This window comes from Heptranchias perlo, chromosome 23 (genome assembly GCF_035084215.1).
Source record: "Heptranchias perlo isolate sHepPer1 chromosome 23, sHepPer1.hap1, whole genome shotgun sequence".
Classification (NCBI taxonomy): Eukaryota; Metazoa; Chordata; class Chondrichthyes; order Hexanchiformes; family Hexanchidae; genus Heptranchias; species Heptranchias perlo.
In genome coordinates this window covers 20778078-20790839 of record NC_090347.1, presented here as the reverse complement: position 1 = coordinate 20790839, position 12762 = coordinate 20778078, and the positions used below count along the sequence as shown (strand labels likewise).

The 12762-nt window shown below is 42.1% G+C and overlaps 1 protein-coding gene across 3 annotated transcripts in view; it reads left to right on the top strand.

Annotated features, from left to right (window-relative positions):
• dcxr (dicarbonyl/L-xylulose reductase) overlaps nucleotides 1–12762 on the top strand; it is a 45445-nt gene that overhangs the window by 20191 nt on the left and 12492 nt on the right. The window lies entirely within an intron of this gene.

Below are 12762 nucleotides of genomic sequence, written 5' to 3'. Positions count from 1 at the left end.
TGCTCCACCATTCAATATGATCATGGCTGATCCTCTATCTCAATACCGTATTCCTGCTCTCTCCCCATACCCCATGATGCCTTTTGTGTCTAGAAATCTATCTAGCTCCTTCTTAAATATATTCAGTGACTTGGCTTCCACAGCCTTCTGTGGTAGAGAATTCCACAGGTTCACCACCCTCTGAGTGAAGAAATTTCTCCTCATCTCAGTCCTAAATGTCCTACCCTGTATCCTGAGACTGTGACCCCTCCATCTGGACCCCCCCCCCCACCCTCCAAGCCAGGGAAAACATCCTCCCTGCATCCAGTCTGTTTAGCCCTGTCAGAATTTTGTTTCAATGAGATCCCCTCTCCTAAACAGGCCAAGTGGACCCAATCTCCCCTCATACAACAGTCCTGCCCTCCCAGGAATCAGTCTGGTGAACCTTCACTGCACTCCATCTATGGCAAGTATATCCTTTCTTGGGTAAGGAGACCAAAACTGCACACAATACTCCAGATGTGGTCTCACCAAGGCTCTGTATAACTGCAGTAAGACATCCTTGCTCCTATACTCAAATCTTCTTGTAAACAATCTTACAACACCAAGTTATAGTCCAACAATTTTATTTGAAAATCACAAGCTTTCGGAGGCTTCCTCCTTCGTCATTCACCTGACGAAGGAGGAAGCCTCCGAAAGCTTGTGATTTTCAAATAAAATAGTTGGACTATAACTTGGTGTTGTAAGATTGTTTACATTTGTCAACCCCAGTCCATCACCGGCATCTCCACATCAAATCTTCTTGCAATGAAAGCCAGCGTACCATTTGCCTTCCTAACTGCTTGCTGCACCTGCATATTTGCTTTGTGACTGGTGTATAAGGACACCCAGGTCCCTTTTGTACATCAACATTCCCCAATCTATCACCATTTAAATAATGCTCTGTTTTTCCTTCCAAAGTGGATAACTTCGCATTTATCCACATAATACTGCATCTGCCATGTATTTGCCCACTCATTCAACTTGTCTAAATCGCCTTGAAGCCTCTTTGCATCCTCCTCACAACTCACGATCCCACCTAGTTTTGTGTCGTCAGCAAACTTGGAAATATTACATTTGGTTTCCTCATCATTGATGTATATTGTGAATAGCTGGGGCCCAAGCACTGATCCCTGTGGTATCCCACTTGTCACTGCCTGCCACCCCAAAAAAGACCCATTTATTCCTACTGTCTGTTAACCAATTTTCAATCCATGCTAGTATATTACCCCCAATCCTATGTGCTTTAATTTTGCACACTAACCTCTTATGGCAAACTTTATCAAAGGCCTTCTGAAAATCCAAATACACCACATCCACTGGTTCTCCCTTATCTATTCTACCAGTTACATCCTCAAAAAAAAACTCCAGTAGGTTTGTCAAACATGATTTCCCTTTCATAAATCCATGATGACTTTGTCTAATCCCATTGATATTTTCTAAGTGTCCTGTTATCACATCCTTTATAATAGACACTAACATCAGTAGTGGGGAAAATGCTAGACTAACCAGTTTGTAGTTCCCTGTTTTCTCTCCCCCTCTTTTTAAATAGTGGGGTTACATTTGCCACCCTCCAATCTGCAGGAACTGTTCCAAAATCTATAGAATTTTGGAAGATGGCAACTAATGCATCCACTATTTCCATAGCTGCCTCTTAGTACTCTGGGATGCAGAATATCAGGCCCTGGGGATTTATCTGCTTTCAGTCCAATTAATTTCTCCAGCACTTTTTTTACTAATACTAATTTCCTTTAATTCCTCCTTCTCTCTCGTCCCTTGGTTCCCTAGCATTTCTGGGAAGTTATTTGTGTCCTCTTCCGTGAAGACAGAACCAAAGTATTTGTTTAATTGCTCTGCCCTTTCCCTGTTGCCCATTATAAATTCTCCCGTTTCTGACAGACCTACATTTATCTTCACAAATCTTTCTCTTTTTACATACTTGTAGAAGCTTTTACAGTCTACTTTTATGTTCCTTGTAAGTTTACTCTCATACTCTTTTTTCCCTCTTAATCAATCTCTTGGTCCTTTTTTTGCTGAATTCTAAACTGCTCCCAATCCTCAGGCTTGCTACTTTTTCTGGCAACTTTATATGACTCCACTTTGGATCTAATGCTATCCTTCATTTCTTTTGTTAGCCATGGTTGGGCTGCTTTTCCTTTTGTGTTTTTGCACCAGAAAGGAATGTATAATTGTTGCAATTCATGCATTTGTTCCTTTAAATGTTAGCCATTGCCTATCCACTGTCATGCCTTTTTTAACGAAGCTTCCCAATCTATCATAGCCAACTCACTCCTCATTCCTTCGTAGTTTCCTTTGTTTAGATTTAGGACCCTAGTTTTGGATTGGACTACTTCACTTTCCATCTTAATGAAGAAACCACCTGCAAAATCTAGTTTGAAAGTCACAGGCCTGTGCAGGGTTTTTAAACCTGCAGTTGCAACTTGTGCAATGATTTTGTAAAGTTCCTAAAGTGTCAATTATAAAATAGTAAGTGACTTATGTACAATGAATTTACAGCAAGCAGAATAAACTGATGCCAGTTACTCCAAATGCTAAAACTTGAGCATTTTTACACTTCAAAACATTTGCAGCCAATGGTTCTACTTATCAACTGTAGATAATCTAAACTTGAGAGCTTTATTCCAGCAGGAGTGGGGACTTGACTTTTTCTGGTTTTTAAGTAGTGCTGTCAGTTTTAGTGGCTTCACTTTGGACATCACCAGGTGGCAGTGTAAACTTTGGAGAGCTGCACTGGGAGTTTGACCAGTGTTTTCCCAAAACCAATACTGAAATATTAAACATTCTTAACTCCATTAGCATGTAATTATACATTTATTTGATTTGGGAAGAGAAGTTTAGCTAAATGTTGCTGTGTAACTGCCTGTATAATATATAAAATATTGCCTACAAAGAATTTAAAGAAATAATTACACATGAATGAGCAGGACCCTGAGGTTTGGTCATACATATCACTTTAATATAGTCATTAATGGAGTATCAGACTTCCCAGCATTGGTTAAATGCACTTTTTTTGCGTTCAGTGCTGACATCTGGTTGCATGAACTATATATCCCAACCCAAGCTCTGCTGTCGTCAGTTTAAATAAACAACCAAAACATCAACTGATATCAATCTACACACAGCACTATGCCTTGGTCAATCCACATCCTACAAACTTCTGTCGCTACCCTATCGAATCCCTTTTTATCATTTTAAATCACCCCTCAACCTTTTGAACTCAAGGGATACAAACCAAGTTTATGCAACTTGTCCTCATGCTTTAACTCTAAGCGCAGATTTCATTCTAGTAACTTGGCACTGTACTTCCTCAAAGGCCAATATATCTTTCCTGAGCTGTGATGTCCAAAACTGAACGCAGTATTCCAGATGCAGTCTGACCAAGGCTCTGTATAACTGAAGCATAACTTCCTTACTTTCGTATTCCAAACCCCTTGAGATAAAGACCAATATTCCATTAGCCTTTATGATTACTTTCTGTACTTGTGCAGTATCTTTTAGTGAATTAGAAGTGCTCCTTCCGTATGAATGCAGGGGTGGGCACATCTTTTTTCGTTGGAACAAAAGCCTGACCCTGTGACAGAAAAAAATATATTTTGTAAAGTTATTCTAATGACGTTTTAATTCTGCGAGAGGTATTCAAAACAAATGTCTGGACTTTAATAAATGCTCTTGGCTTACAAATCATGTCATGTACTATTCACTAGGTCTCCTTTTACGTTCGGAACCCATTAAATGGGCCATGCCTTGGGGGGAGAAAGAGGTTCCTATTTGCAGCTCACCTATGCAGAGTGTCGGGTACAAATTTGTCAAATAGCTGGATAAAGAGGCAAGTACTGCAATCCATGAAAGCTTTCAGCAATATGGGACTATTAACATAAAAACATCCCACAGTGCTTTCTGGTAGTGGGGAAAGATAAGGCTGAGTCTTCAGGAAAAGGTAACTGAAAGCTTAGTCGAAAAGATACCTTTTTTGAGGAAGGATTAAAAGTGGAGTGAGGGAGTGTCAGTAGGGTTGAAGGCTCTCCTGCCACTAGTTGGGCAAAGGGAGGGGGAGATATGCATAAGGACATAATTGAAGGGTACTGGAGGAGGTTGCAGAGATAGTGAGGGGCAAAGCCATGAAGGGATTTGAAGATTTAAATTCATTGTATTGGACCAGCATGATTGAGGGTGTACTTGAGACAGGATGCAGTTGGCTAAATTTTGAACAAGTTTGAGTTTATGAAACTGGGAGGAGGCAAGGAAGACCAGTGTCCGGAGCTAGGAAGTGTGGATAAGGGTTTGAGGCAATATTGTGGAGGTGGAAGTCATGGTTTTGGTCGCATAGTGGTTATGTTACTGGACTAGTGATCCAGAGTCATGAGTTCAAATCCAGCTACGGCAGCTGGGGAATTTAAATTCAATTAATTAAATAAAATCTGGAATTAAAATACTAGTATCAGTAATGGTGGCCATGAAACTACGGGATTGTCGTAAAAACCAATCTGGTTCACTAATGCCCTTTAGGGAAGGAAACCTGCCGTCCTTACCCGGTCTGGCCTATATGTGACTCCAGACCCACAGCTATGTGGTTGATTCTTAATTGCCCTCTGAAATGGCCTAGCAAGCCACTCAGCTGCAAAATCTCGCTTAAAAGTCATAAGAATAAAACCGGATGGACCACTAGGCACCGGACACGACAACGGTTTCCAAGCTCAGTCGACCCTGCAAAGTCGTCCTCACTAACATCTGGGGACTTGTGCCAAAATTGGGAGAGCTGTCCCACAGACTTGTCATAGCCATACTCACAGAATCATACTTTTCAGCCAATGTCCCAGACTCTTCCATCACCATCCCTGGATATGTCCTGTCCCACCAACAGGACAGACTGACCAGAGGTAACAGTACAGTGATGTACAGTCAGGAGGGAGTGGCCCTGGGAGTCCTCAACATTGACTCTGGACCCCATGAAATCTCATGGCATCAGGTCAAACATCGGTAAGGAAACTTCCTGCTGATTACCATCTACCGCCCTCCCTCAGCTGATGAATCGTGCCAGGCAATGACCATCTCCAACAAGAGAGAGTCTAACCACCACCCCTTGACATTCAACGGCATTACCATCGCCAAATCCCCCGCCATCAACACCCTGGGGGTCACCATTGACCAGAAACTTAACTGGACCAGCCATATAAATACTGTGGCTACAAGAGCAGGTCAGAGGCTGGGTATTCTGCAGCAAGTGACTCATCACCTGACTCCCCAAAGCCTTTCCACCATCTACAAGGTACAAGTCAGGAGTGTGATGAAATACTCTCCACTTACCTGGATGAGTGCAGCTCCAACAACACTCGAGAAGCTCAACACCATCCAAGACAAAGCAGGCCACTTGATTGGCACCTCATCCACCACCCTAACCATTCACTCACTTCACCACCGGCGCACTGTAGCTGCAGTGTGGACCATCGACAGGATGCACTGCAGCAACTCGCCAAGGCTTCTTCGACAGCACCTCCCAAACCAGTGACCTCAACCACCTAGAAGGACAAGAGCAGCAGGCACATGGGAACACCACTACCTGTACGTCTCCCTCCAAGTCACACACCATCCCGACTTGGAAATATATCGCTGTTCCTTCATCGTCGCTGGGTCAAAATCCTGGAACTCCCTACCTAACAACAGCACTGTGGGAGAACCTTCACCACACGGACTGCAGCGGTTCAAGAAGGCGGCTCACCACCACCAATTAGGGATGGGCAATAAATGCTGGCCCAGCCAGTGATGCCCACATCCCATGAATGAATTTTTTTTTTAAAAAGTGAGCTTGATGATGGATAGGATGTGGCATTTGAAGCTCAGCTCTAGGTTAATCAAGCTGCGAAGGTTTCACATGGTTTAGATTAGCTGAAACAAGTGGCTGAGGAGACAGATGAAGTCAGTAGCAAGGAAGTGGAGTTTAAGGTGTCGGCTGAAAATGATGGCTTCAGTCTTGCGTTTAGCAGAGGCTAAGGGACTAAACCTTAAAGAAATTAATATGATGTTTGGGAGGGCAGTACATGACAAGAATTTTAAGAGGATGGATGAAAGTGCTGCAAAGGTAAGGTTACAGTGGAGGAGGATAGGCCAAGTTGGAGTTGGATCCCAGCATAACTGCCTTCAGCAGCGGGGGGGAAATAAATACATTTATTACCCATGCAATGGTAAAATCCTTGTGATTAATGGTTGAAAGACCGATTGCAGGGCTGAAAAATGACCAACTGAATAATGAGTGATATTAAGTGATTATTCAAACAAAAAATTCTCTAGTTGCTAATTAGCTTGTTAGCCTGGTTGCATGTTTTTTTGCTCCAAATTTTGATTGCCTCGTCTCCACTCCCATGGTGATTTCACAAGAAGGACATTTGTCTGATTTTATTGATGAGGGCTGTGGGTAATGTTATCAGTTTTGAAGTTTGAAGACACTTGGGTAGTTAGATTTATTCAGAGCACACTCCTCCTGATCACTTTTTCCACTTAAGTTAAGTGGATTAATTTCAAATCTAATTGTGTATATCAAACTATAAATCTAGCAAAAGTTGACAGCCTTAAAAAAAAGACTATAAATAAAAAAAAACACCATTGATGCTGACCCTGAGACGAGTGCAAAAACTTGAATTGTCAAGGGAGAGTAGCTAGAGTGTAATTTGGGATGAAATTAGTAAACATTTAGAAAGGCATGAACTTACCATAGGCAAATAATAGTTCAGTTTTTTAAGGAAACCACAGTAAATTAAAAAAAATATATACAGCATCCATTGCATTTATGTGGATTTTTAGAAAGCTTTTGTTAAGGTGTCTCATAACAGGCTATTAACAAATTAAGACAAATGGTATTCGAGGGAATGTGGCCACTGGGCAGATGGCAAGGGACAAAAAGCAAAGAATGGAAGTAAATTGGATGTTTTTTCAGATTAGGAGGACTTGGGTAGTGATGTGCCTCATGATTTGTACTTTTTTAGTTTTCAATTTATATAAATGATTTGACCATTGCTACAAGGGGAATAATTGAAGTCTGCTGATGCCAAATTAGGTGGGATGGTAAACTGATAGCAGGCTGATTAGCCAGCTATCTGTCCACTCTACTAATGTTTAATGCAGAGAGGATGATACCAGAACTGAGAATATACTTATCAGGAAAGACTACAGGCTGGGGCTCTTTTCTCTAGAAAAGAGAAGGCTGAGGGTTCACCAGATCAAGGTCTTTAAGATAATAGGGTAGACTTAGAGAAAATATTTCCACTTGTGGGGAGTCCAGAACTAGAGGTCATCAATATAAGATAGTTACTAATAAATCCAATAGGGAATTCAGGAGAAACTTCTTTGAGTAGTAAGAATTTGGATATTAAGGGGAACGGATAGGGTGGATAGAGAGAAACTATTTCCACTAGTTGGGGATTCTAGGAGTAGGGGGCACAGTCTAAAAATTAGAGCCAGACCTTTCAGGAGTGAGATTAGAAAACATTTCTACACACAAAGGGTGGTAGAAGTTTGGAACACTCTTCCGCAAACTGCAATTGATACTAGCTCAATTGCTTTATTTAAATGTGAGATAGATAGCTTTTTGGCAACCAAAGGTATTAAGGGATATGGGCCAAAGGCAGGTATATGGAGTTAGATCACAGATCAGCCATGATCTTATCAAATGGTGGAGCAGGCACGAGGGGCTGAATGGCCTACTACTGTTCCTATGAATGCACAACCATAAGGAGTAGTTTAAGCAAATAGCATAGATGCATTTAAGGGGAAGCTAGATAAGCACATGAGAGGAACAGAAGGGTACGCTGATAGGGGGGGATGGAGGAGGCTTGTGTGGAGCACAAGTGCTGGCATAGACAAGTTGGGTCGAATGGCCTGTTTCTGTTGTAAATTGAAACAGGTACGAAGTAGTATACCTTTGAGTAGAATAATGGCAAGGTTCTTAAAATGGAGGATCTGAACTATTTAGGGTACAAATACTAAGATCTTTAAAGGTGAGAGTGCTGTTTGAAAAGGCCATAAAGGCAAATGGTATTGTGGGTTTATATTTTTTGAAGTCCAATGATGTACACGACATCAGTTAGGTCATAGTTGGTATACAAAACACTCCCTGTTACAAGAAGGATATCAGATCCATCGGGAAGATTCACTGGAATGCTGTGTAGAATAGAAGGTTATAAGTTAAAGGCATAAAAAATTGGTTCTTACTGGAACAGAGAAGATTAAAGGGGATCTAATTGAGGCTTTCAAAATTCTTGAAAATCATGACATGATGAATAGTTTCCATTGGTTGGCAAATAGGTAATGTGATAATTATCACTTGAAGAATGATAGTTGGGGGGTGGGAATTCACAGCAAGTTATCAGAATACTTGATGCTTTACCACAAATAACTATTATGTGAGACACTATGGCCCCAGTATTTATGGGGAGGGAATGGGGAAGGCCTTAAGCAGAAGAACCCAGCGAGGCAGGCGATGCGGAGGTCCCACCGCATTTAACAGCAGGACCACATTATCATTTTTTAATTCAGTTTCCCGCCCCCCCACCCAGCAGCTGGCCAGTTGCCAGGTGGGAAAAGCAGCAGCAGGATTCCACAGCAAATGGGAGGGGGACAGGCTGTCGATCGGAGCTGTGGGGGAGAGAAAAGAGTTGGCCGTGATTAGGTGAGGTTGGGGGCGGGGGGATAGGCTGCAGATTGGGGGGTCGGTGATGGCAGCAGGGGCTGGAGAGTCCACGATTGGTGGAAGGAAGACTGAAGGCTTCTTTGAAGAGCAGGGAGGAGCACTCCTGGTCCGTAAGGATTGCTCGAAAAGGCACATACCTTCTGGAACCAGCAGCTCCCGCCTCCCTTTCGCGGCCAGGTTTCCCGAGCCTTGGGGAAACCTGCACGGCAGCACATAAATTTAAATCAGGCTTCCAATTGCACACTCATGCCTCTCTATCTGCCGCCTTAAAAACGCATCTGCTTGAGGCCGTGTTTTGCATTTTTTTTAGGGTTTACCACCCTCCTGCTGCCCATTGTTGGAGGTTAATATCCAGGCCGATATCATCCTTAAATGGAATTGATTAAGCATGTGAACGGATGCAATGAAATAGTATTTGAATAGTATCTTGTTTGAAGAGCTAGCAGTAACACAAACATGATGGGCTAAATGGTATCCCTCTGCTCTAATTTTTTAATGATTCCATTAGAAGGATCCAAGACTTTTGTACCCACTTTCATACATTAGCTCATACTGTCACTGATGCAGTATTCTGTGATTATTGTTCGGGCTAGTTTTCCAAACTGCAAAGAACACTGAGGCATAATGCACATGACTGAACTATCAGAGGCAAACACTGCTTGTGGTGCTCCACAGGCAAGTTAATTATATTTGAAATAACACTCCAATCTTTTAAAATGTTGGCAGTCAAGTTTTCTGTGTCACTAGATAGAGATCAAACTAAATGTGGTGGTTAGATTCTTAAGTGCTTCTTCCAATGCCTTCCCTTCTGGGATGTTCTAGTGTCGAGAATGCTGAAGATGATTTTTAAAAACTGCCTGAACAGATTGTCCAACCATGAGCAAATTGTGGGTTATTTATTAAGAAATTTGTATTCCTGAAACTGGATGAAGTATTTGAAGGTTATGTATCTTATTGGGAAAGCTTTAATAGAGGTGACTTCACTCTGGACATGTTCTGAGCTCTCCATACTCCTGGAGTAAAAGGTCTGTTCTGTTTCATTACAGCATAACCCCGATATGACTTGTTTTGTTCTGTTAGGATATCTGGAATAGCACACAGAAGCTAATTTGGTTTACATCAATTTGACAAAACTTGTCATTCATCAATGCCCCCATCCACATATTTCCAATGCACAAAACATTTGGGCCCAAAGTTCCATGTAGTGAGTTGTGTCGGGAGTTGCACCTGCCTCCATTTAATTTGTCCGTTCATTTCCATATCCAGTGGAAGTGTTGGAGAATAAATCCTGTGTAAAATGGGAGGGATGTGCTCAGGGTGTTTTGGAATTTAGAGTGTGACCTTAAGAAAAACACAGATGTGGTTGCAACAGCAGGCTGGGGGTGCAGCAGGTGAGTAGAGTTCACTGGCACGTAACTGTGCTGGATGGCTCTTCTCATTTTGTCCCACTTTTTCAACGGTGTTTTCCACTGAAGGATCTGGTACAAGACAACTCACAATGGGACATTGGCAGTCTAACCAGAGACTGACCTCCAACCTTCCTCTGTGACAGAACAGAGAAGACACAAACTGCTGGGTCCATCTTGAGGAAATCTCCAAAAGATGTCTGTTGGGCTATGGTTGTGGAGATGGCACTGACATAGTATTAATTCTCTCACCTGCTGAACTGCAGACCAGTACTATAAGAAATTCAGTGATCTGACCAGGGCAGTCAAGGTAACACAAGCCACTCTCCCCTTTTTTCCTTAGGCACCAGTACACTCTTAACCCATTAAAACTAAGATGTTACAACTAACCTACAGGAACACCAGCTAGGGATCTTGCAGTATGTGTAGCTATCTCCCCTAACGGCACTTACATGCCTGTATAATCTTAAAACTCCTGTCTCCACTTTTAACAGGATGATGCCACCACATCTTACTTCAGCTGTCTAATGCCACTCTCAGCTACCACCTTTCACCTCATACACTCAATCTTGGTGCAGGAGACATGTGTGCATAATGCCTGCAAGTGCCAGGGTATTGAAAGAGGCATCCTTGACATTAAAGAACTCACTCATATGAGAAGCAAGCCACAGAGCTGATGGGGAGCTGCTTTGTTCTTGCTGTGTGACATGGCGAGGTTGAGGACACAGGCCCAGCACCAGCTCAGTAGCTGCACCACCTACACAGTTGCTGCAGCATGGGTGGAAAGGGCAGGCATGTTATCACCCATAAGCCACCCATTGACATGATTTTCTTCCTTGGAGACCCAAGGGAGGGCTAAATTCCAAAGACTGAATACATGATGACAATTTCCAGCAAATCTCACATTGACTTGTAGGATCATTTGCATATTGTCACACATGACCTGTCCATTCAGCGAGTGGAAACCCTTTCTACTGAGGCAAACTATTATAGGAGATCGCAAAGCAACGTGAGTACCGTGTATTGATAACCCTGTCTCATTTCTGCCGTGCTGTGATGCCGAAAGTGATCAATTCCCCAGCTCTCCTGAAACGTGCATCAGGCACCTGATGCATACACGGCTTTGGGACTTTTAAAAATCCTATTATTTTATTGGTCTCCACAGAATTGAACTCTGAATGGAAACAATCTAATGTACTAGCCCTCTCATTGACTTATACCATGCCAATGAAGAGTCTCCTAATTCAACAGGGAGCATCAGCTGACAACCCAGGACTCAAAGCAGAAAATGTGCACAATGGTTTTCCCCACCGCCGCCCATGATTGCATCACCTACAGGTAATCTCCTGCAACCAGGACAGCAGAATTATCCAGAGCATGAACTTCTCCACCATCACCACCCCTCCATCTGTGCACACAAACGTGTCTTTTCCTTTCCCATGCCTGATATTGAGGTTATTGCTCAACTGAGCAATAACCTCAATATGATTGAAGACGCCACTTGTAAGAACAGGCTTTCTTGCATATTCCAGTGACCATTGAGAACGCCTCAAATCAGTACCAGTAATTAAACAGACTCAGTTTGGTGGAAGTTACTCAAAAATTAGACATTCCAAATATATTTCAAAAAGCCTTCCAAAATCAGGGGAGATATTATCTGATGAAACTAATGAAAGATTCATTAGTTTCATTAAATATGATTCTTAACTTTAATATTAAGGGGGAAAAAACACATTCAAAGATTGATACATACATACGTGTGCTTGTGTGTTCATTCAGCATTTCAATATTGTTCCCTCAATTTCTAAGTCCATATATTTATGTATATCGTAAATGTGTGTAGCCCCAACACAGATCCATGTGGCACACCAATCAGACAAACCTCCCGTTACCCCACCTTTTGCTTTCTGCCCTTCAAACACTATGTCCATATGGTCACATTCACCTTATGTGGTATCTTACCACATCCTTTTTCAAATCCATTAAAGCCACATCCACTCCATTTCTTTTATCTGTCCTCTTTGACTTCAAAAAGAGTCCTATTAGCACAACTCACCTTTTAGAAGTCAGTGCCAACTAGTCCTTATTAGCTAGCTCATGTTTTGCCAAGAATTTTGTAATTTCATCCTGTATAAAAGGCTCCAGTAATTTACCGACTACTGAAGACTAATTGACCTATAATTTCCTGGCTTATCAGTCTCCTTTTGTCACATTCCAATCCTTTATTACAATTTTCCTATCCAAAGTATTTTGGAAAATTATAGTCAGAGCCATTGCTACTTCTTCCCTAGCTTCCCTCAGGGTCCTGATATGTAAAGCATCAGGTCCTGATTTGTGTCCCTTAAGTTTGAGTAATTTCTTTGGTGCCATTTTTCTTCAAATAATAACCTCTACTAAGTTCTCAACCCACTTCTTGTGGTTCCAAAATTCCAACATCCACTCTGAAAACTCTGCCCTTCTCTCACTCACCACTACAAGCTAGCCAGCTTTACCCCTTAGCAGTTTTACCTCCATTTTAATGTGTGTTGGAACAAATTCAATTTAAGGCAGACGAGATTTCCACCCCCCACCCCCAGCTTTTTTTGTTCACAGGATGTGGGTGACTCTAGCAAGGACGCATTAATTGCCCATTCCTAC